This window comes from Cyphomyrmex costatus, unplaced genomic scaffold (genome assembly GCF_001594065.2).
Source record: "Cyphomyrmex costatus isolate MS0001 unplaced genomic scaffold, Ccosl1.0 scaffold193, whole genome shotgun sequence".
NCBI classification, from domain to species: domain Eukaryota; kingdom Metazoa; phylum Arthropoda; class Insecta; order Hymenoptera; family Formicidae; genus Cyphomyrmex; species Cyphomyrmex costatus.
This window is the reverse complement of record NW_017275965.1, coordinates 3,268,738-3,277,228: the sequence shown is the minus strand read 5'-3', so window position 1 is coordinate 3,277,228 and position 8,491 is coordinate 3,268,738.

Genomic DNA, 8,491 nt, shown 5'->3' with positions numbered 1-8,491 from the left:
TTGTGACTGTAATAGCTTGTGGAATTAATGTAATATTTACTATGCAATAATTAATAATACATACTTATTATGTAATAATTATTTTAATCCGTAAATATTTGCTGAAAACAAGGAAATCTATTATTATAGCTTTTGCATTGATTATATGTATACATAGATTAGGAATGAATTAGGAATGAGGGGTTTTGAAATGTGAAAAACGATTCTTCTCGTTTACGATTTGATAGTAGAATCTGTTGCATATTTCGCGTCTCGTGCTTGCTTGCTTTGACCATCGTGATAATTCGCCGCCACAAAGCAGGGTGACTTGTCGGCCTTTTTTCACGCTACCGTCAATGACTTCCTCCGGCATTATTGGCGCCTCCGTCGCCGCTGCTGCCGTAGCCGTTGACCCGTGGGTGGACGAGGGTGGTTCCCGCCATGAATAACCAAGTAAAGAATCGCGGAAAAGAGAAGGCACGAGGTTGGCCGTGGTAGCGGGAGAAAGGTGGTGGCTGGGCATCGCGAAGGAAGAGAGAGTGAGAGAGAGAAGAAGAAAGACGAAGTCTAAAGAGACCAACGCACACGATGCCGAGGCGCCCGTACCGGTACATTCACGTACACGACGCCGCGTGACGTCACCGCATTGTTAAACGAGCAAGCATTGTAGTCACTATTGTGAGTCTCCGCCATTATTCTAAGACAATCGTCCAACACAATGAGACCTACGGGAGGATGAGTAGAGAATCCTCTCCCCCCTCTCTCTCTCTCTCTCTCTCCGCTCTTTCGTTTCTATACCTCCCGTCTTTTCCTCCTTCTTCTCATATGTTTTTCCTACTTGTGAATAAAGTTTTGTAGTGTCATGCCGAGTGAGCTGGGGCACGCGTAGTTTTGTATCTCGGATCCTCTAGAACGATCAAACAGAAGGAAGTACAGCGTTGACCCGACTGATGCGGTGGAGAAACATGAGTATATAGAATGTCATACTCCGTTATACGCTACGTATACTAATTTTAGTAAAATAACTTTGAATTTTGAAATATTTGTCTTCCAAGAGAAAATGTGGCAAAGAGTGTTAAAAGAATACTGCGAACACGTCTATTTCGCGTCTTATAGACTTATCGTTGATAGAAATAGATGCCACCAGCAATTGACATGACACTTTTGCTCTGTCTTCGTCTCGCCAATCTGAGTAAAGTCAATGTCACAAAAGTTTCGATCGCTTACTTCGCGATCACCACTTTCCTTCTCTTCCTGGTTCACGCGCGCTGCAGAAAGAACGGAGGGAGAGAAGGGTGCCTTTCGAAGCCGGTTTTATCGTCGAACGATCGTTCTTCCGAATAATCGCGAACGTGCCTAACGATCGTGGACGGGGTTTCGCGCACACGAGACACGCCACCTTGCGATCGGTCACAAAACAGCGACACAATAACCGGGCCGCAACAATGCCGGGCGACAATGCAGCGCCACCAACACAGCCGCGAACCGAATCCATTGTCTGTACTTCTCTTGTTCTCCTTTCATCCCCTGCACTTCCACGACGAGGCGCACAGGGCACCGGCGGTGAAGAACCTGGAGGGGTAGCGGATAACGGGGGTGGACGGCGAATCTGCGATGTGGTGACCTCGCAGGACGACTTTGCTTAAGCTATGATAACGGTTGTTCCACCTTGCTCGTACGAATCGGAAGAATTTCGTTTCAATTGACTTTAGATTTATCAAGTTATTTGGAAAATAACCATTTCGTTCACCCATCTATCTTTATATAGGTCACAGGCGAAAAGTGTATTTACGTATTAAATAGAAGTATAACGATAAAGATGCTTTTTCATGCATTTACGAACACATTAAACAAAGAAATTGAATAGAGTGGGATGAGGAAGAAAAGGCGTCATGTAGCCATTCCTACATTGAGAAAAAAAATTATTAAATCTTAATACATATTTTTTTACAATGGTATTAACTAAACACTTACAGTAAATAAGTATTTATTTAATAAAAAAACTAATAGATAATCATAAATTAATGGTTTTTGTACCACAAATATTGTTTACATTTAGTAAAATTTAAACATTTTTATTAAAATTTAGTATATTTTTTCAGTATAAACATTCTTTACTAATTGCTGTTATTAAATTTTCTAATTTATATTTATAAAATTACTTTGTTTGTAAGAGTCTTTTTAACATAAAAGCATCTGAATGCGTGATAATTAACCATTGAAACGAATGATATTCTTAATGCTCCAATAGCAGACATTCATACACCCTTCAAGTAGAATTTAGTATTCGTTGCACGCAACGTGACTATATATGAGAAAGACTATAGATACGTTCAAGGCGATTCCGTTAAGACCAAAAACTAAAGCAGCCTCGGGGACCGACTGTACTCTACGGTATTATGGCGCAGTATCTGTTTCAAATAAGAAGGCTATTGTGAGGACCTTGCACGGCATTCATCGAAATGAATGCACCCCGTCGGAATGACAGAGTCTCTCGCATGTAAGACACAAGCGGTATAAAAGAGTCGCGAGAGGCTTAAAATAACAGTCGCGTGTACCAGAAGACGGTGACGTCGTCTGTTCGCTGCACGCGTGCGCGATAGCGGGATGATTGTATTTTGTACAATCGCGAATTTCTATGGACCGTTTGTGACATTCTCGTCAAAAATGTTTCTGCATGATCACTTCTGTCCTCGACACATTATTTCCCTCCTTGCTTACGAATCTCTATGCATTTTTCTCTGTCTTACGACGATTCCGCCGTTCGTCTTTCGCACACGAAGATACGTGCGTTCTCGAGACACATTTTCCACAGCAAAGAGTCATTAACATGTGAGAAAACTTTGTCTCTTTTTGTGTCCTCGACTCTTCCGGCTTTCTCGTTCGCATTTTCTTTGCTTTCTAACGTTTGCGATGCATCAATGTGCTCGGCTCTCAATTGTCGAAAACGGTGAGGATCGAAGTACTTTATAGTTTTATTTTAAATATGTATTTAAAATGAAAATAGCATTTTGTATTTTACATTTTAAACGATTTTTGGAAAACTATTTTTATTTTACATTTGAATTGGATTATATCTATATATATTTAACTATTTATAAAATAGGTCAATGGTTTTTTCAATTCACGAATTTTCCGTAGCGTCATTGACGCGTGGAGGAGTCAATTTGAATTTTATTTAAATTAAATTTTGCAATTAAAAAGTTTTATAATGTATATATATATATTTTTTGTTTAATTTGCTGAATTTGTAAAATCGTGTGAAAAGTTTTAAGTAGATTTTCCAGAGGATTTTCAATTGATCAGATATGTACATTATCATGTATATCATAGATTCGTGTTATAATTCAAAGTAACCGAACACGTATAGTTGTATAGCGAACGGATTGTGTCCTAAGTTAGCTTCGAGCTCTTACATTCAACCCCTTGATTCGCAATCTCGCCAAAACGTGAGGTTACATCAGGCATTAGCCTCCGGTACACGGATGTGCCCCGTACGTTATTCCTGCTTCCCTTTGTTGTAGTTTCTTGCATGATCGTCAATTTACATTGTGAAATATTTAATGAACATTTATCTTTCTCCTATTTTCTTCATACTTTTCCATTTTTGTTTTATCTTTTTCGTAAGAATTATTTTCGTATAAGAATACATGCGTGAAACATGAATGAAAAGTGCTTTACAGTTTTTTCAATATTTTATTAAAAAAGTACATGCTAAATAGCAAAGAAGAAGATTCCGGTCAAAGTGAATTTTCGTGCCTAATAATTTTATATGACTTTTACAATTTGCAGTTTTAAACAATTTTTGATAAACACTTAAAAAATACATAAAGAAAATTTATCAAGAAACAGGATAATGTTTTTTAAATTTTTGATAGAGAGCTGTAAGTTGAAAAAATTAAATTTATTAAGCATATTAACCGTAATTATCCTATATATTTTAGAGCATCGGAAGCACAGGTGGATAGAGAGTCGTTTATAAAATGATATTCTAGCATAATTGCAGTTGCATAGAGTGCAAATTTTGCCGCTGATATAGATCATTTACGTCGCATTCATTCATACCGTGGAAGATTTATCTAAATTTTCCGTGCTCCCTGAAATCAACTCAACTGAATCGACTGAAAAATATGCACGCGTCTTTTTTGCGGTCTTGCTTTGTGTGCCCATAGTGCGTACGGTGCGAAACGAGACGGCGATGTAACGTGGATGCTGGATCGGGTAGGTGAGCGCGCCCTTATTCGACTCTTTTGTCTAGGCGTCCATTCTCCGGCACATTATCAGGCCTATTGTCCCTCACATTGTTACCCCTACCTCGACGTCTCATTGTTTTGCAATTTCCCCCACTTAACCGATACGACTGCCTCACCATCAACCCCTATCCCCACCCCGTCTTCCTTCCTATCCTCAGCCTTTGCGCCACGCTGTTCTCTCGATCTGCTTGGCATTCCCGTTTTCTACTATCACTTTCCGCTCTCCTCTATTGACAATGTTAGAAGAAAAGGATATCAGTAGTTTAATATGTAGCACAAGATTATTTGAAGGATGATCAGGTACACCAAAATTCATTGTTTTTTCTTTAAAATTATTTCTCAATTTATTAAATAATATATATTATTTTAATGTGTGTGCATTAAAAAGTGTAAACTGGTTTTGTGTGAAATGATAATTGTTTGTGTCATTCTTACTTTTTAAACATTACTTGTAAGTATTAATTCCTAAGATTTCAATTATATCTTTTTTCAATTTTATTCGATGCTACAACGAACAGATAAAAAATTATACCCATGACTGTTGAATATCGCCAGTATTTACATTCGTGATACTCACTCGGTTTACATTGTCCTATCATTTGAGTTCTTTTTTATCGTGCGACTTCCAGAAACGCGCCAAGAATACACGAGAGGAGCACACGTGAAAAAAGCATAATAAGAATTCAGAATCCTTTTCGCGACGCGATAACTTGCTGAGCTCGCTCGCTCGCTCGTTCGTTCGTTCGTTCGTTCGTGAGCGAACGACGGGAAAACTTTTACAACGGGAATTTCAGTCATCGCGGCAACCAGGCGGAGGACGGATGTCTGGAAAACAATAATTAGGAACGCCCGGTGCGCGAATCCGTACAACGTTCAGTCGAGAATATATTTCCGAGCTTTCGGCTCTTCCTCTCCTCCACGCCTCTTCCCCGTCCTCCCGTCCCTCAATGGAAGCCCTTGGAACTCCGTAAAATAGACAAAAGCCTCGCTGCCGAACAATTCGTCTATTCTGCTGCGCGGTTACGAGCGAACGAGCTTGAGCGTATAACATATTCGTATGGTCTCGCGTCGTCCTCGTTCCTCCTGAAATCCCGGTCGTCGATGATCCTTCTCCCTACCCTGTACGCATTTCCCAAGCCCCCCTTCACGTGGACGATGTAGCTTCCGTTACCCTCCACGCGTGCGTACATGTCTATTATATCCTTTCAACACACGGCGCCCTATTCTGTCACGGGAGTTAGCAACTTTTAACAGGTTCCTCTGTCGACAGACGATTATTTGTCTCGCGATAGCTCAGTGCCCGGTGACTCTCAGTAAAAATCGTGCTCGCTTCTTCGTGTAGACACACGAGTATAAAATTGTCTACTTTTGCGGTCCAGGATGAATCCGCTAGCCTATTAACTTTTATGTAATTTATTTCTCTGAGAATCTTGAAAGAAAAAGCATATACGTTGTGTATGTGTGTGCTTATATCATTTTTATATGATAGATTGTCTCTGTATTTTTACGCGTGATTGGTTTATTAGAGAAGAGTATTCATACATCTTCTCATACATTCATTATAACGTGTCATTGAAGCAAAAATGAAATACGAATTAAATTATTAGAACTCGTATAATAGGACTGCCGATAATTCGTTCGCTAGAGGAATCCATCGGATGTCGATATATCGGACGTCGTCCTTTATTAATGTTCGCACGTGTGACACGTGCACGCATGCTCTGCACGGCATTATAACATTACGGGTAATGCTTTCGCGCGAGCATCTCCCGAGGTTTGATTCGCGTTATTGCATTATGTGCTACTCGCACGCACACACGACATAATCGTCGTTTCTATTGAGTAGAGAGAGGAGGTCGTTGTATTCGCACGTGAGTTCGTGCTTGAATTCGTGTGTATCCCGCGCGACAAGGGACACTGCGTATGCGAAAACGAACCTGAATGATGACGATGCTATGCTGCAAATCAGAGAAATACATTGCAGGAACATGGATATCGCGATAGGGTACAAGAACAGCAATGCAATCGTTCTTAAGTCGTGCAATTGACAGGAAGATATTAATTTACTCGCTGTTTAACACTGCATTATTTTATCTCTTAAATGTAATTTACAAACAGATAGGTTAACTTATATCAAAAAATGTGTATGTTATAACTAACAAAATATAATATTAATTTATCGAATTTTGTTGTGAAAATTTATCGTAAAATAATTAGGGCAATAATTATCACATAATTAGGTTATTATTATTATATCAACGATCTCCAAGTTGCAAAGAAATGTGAGACAATTTTCTTTTGTGTATACTTCTGTGGTTCATCATATACGTATTGATCACAATGACAAAGCGTTATATCGTTCCATTCTACGTGCGATAAAAAGCATAAAGAAAATACGCGTACGGTTACATAACGCATAAAAAGTTCATTTCGCGAAGCCGCAGTGATGAATACTCGCGCAAACGACTGGGAACTTTATAGAGATAGCCATATTCATCAGAAGGGTGAGTGCGCGCTCGAAGTCTCTTTATGCCATAGTTAATTAATCAGTTATGCTGCGAAGTTAATTTAATCGTGTCACTATGCATATATTATGTCAGTTATGCGTACTGTTTTATTCGTTCATGCATTAGGTGTTATATTCGTCCTAATTATAGCACGGATAATTTGCAAAGGATTTATTAAATCGTTACGTTTATCGGATTATTTAATGTAGTATTCACAATAATGTTGTCAGCGTCGTTTTAGTAGTTTTGGAGTTTAATAACATATTTCTTGTCGTAAAATTTGGAATATCTTTTAATTGAGAAATTAAATTCTTTAATAATATTTAACTGTTTATTTAACAATTTAATAATGCAGTTCGACGAGGGATCGTCAAATGTACCGTACTATTTATCTATCGCACTTGTTCGAGTTCCATAACGTCCGTCTTGAATGACTAAGATCTTCAAAAGCGTGCAGGCGATCGACTCGTCATTATTCGCGATTTGACGAGGGTGGTGAAAGAGGTTTGACTTTTAGTCGGTGAGCCGAAGGGGGTTTGGGGCGGGTGGTTTCGCGGTTTTGGTAGTGGCGCGGTAACAATAGATCGAGGATGGCGTGGCGCGGTCGCCACAATGCCAACTTGCCAGACTTCTTTGCGTGTCAAATGACTGAACCGCCGTGGAGAGTGTGCGGGCGAAATCTATGGGCGGGGGTCGGGACGTAGGTAGCGGGGGAGGGAGCGATGCAGAGAGAGAGAGAGAGAGAGAGGAGGGGGTGGTATGAAAAGCGTGCTTTGTTTGGAAACAATGCCGATACTCGGCTACATCCTCATCTCCATTCTTCGCCTTGACGCAGCGCCGTACCGAAAAGGGTTGCCTTTATTCATCCCTGATTAAAGTTATAGGTTATTTTCGCTCCGTTTCGCGGTGGCGAAATTCGTGCCGACGGACTTTTCCAGCCGGCGCCAGTCCACGTCATGTTTGGCAATTCGCTGGTGGCAAGAGTCGGCACCGGGATCGGTCAAATTTTCGATATTATGGACACGAGAAAATGTTCTTTGCTAAAATACGCACAGACAGAAAGAACGATTTTACTGAAGTATCAACAAATTTAAACTAAATGTAGATATAAAAATAGTTTTGTTGGGTCATAAAATAAATTAGCAGAAATGCTTAAATTAGTTTTTAGCATCTTAATATATAATTATTTTGGTGGTTGAAATAAAATTATTTTCAAATGTATATTTAGCTAAATTTTTGCTCTTCAGCAAATCATTTCATTTTCATGGTAATAACAAATTTAGAACCGCAAATTTACGATTACGAATAAACAGTCTGAATATATGTAGAATCTAGATTATCGATACTGTTACCATATTTTGCTTTTCTGATTTATAATATTACAGTTAGATGAGATAGTCTTACAAAATATTCTTTTTACAAAAAGAGAAATTTTTTTTGGGAACGTGCCACCACGCGAACGATCGTGCGCTTTATGGACGCATCCTTTAATAAAGCGACATGTCCCAGCGGTAGCTAAGGTTTCCTTGCATCGAAGGAAAGCCGAAGGAGGAAACGAGGGAGGTTATTACGGGGGATGGGGCGCGTCATCGTAGGAAAGCTCGTAACAAACTATTGAAAGGCCGAGGAATGAAAAATCAATGGCTGGTGACGTTGGGCACGAGTCGGGCCGGACTACAGATGACGAGTATATATATCGTGACGCGGGGGTGTGCACGGGGCGCTGAACGGGGTTGGTGGGGGGGGGGGGGG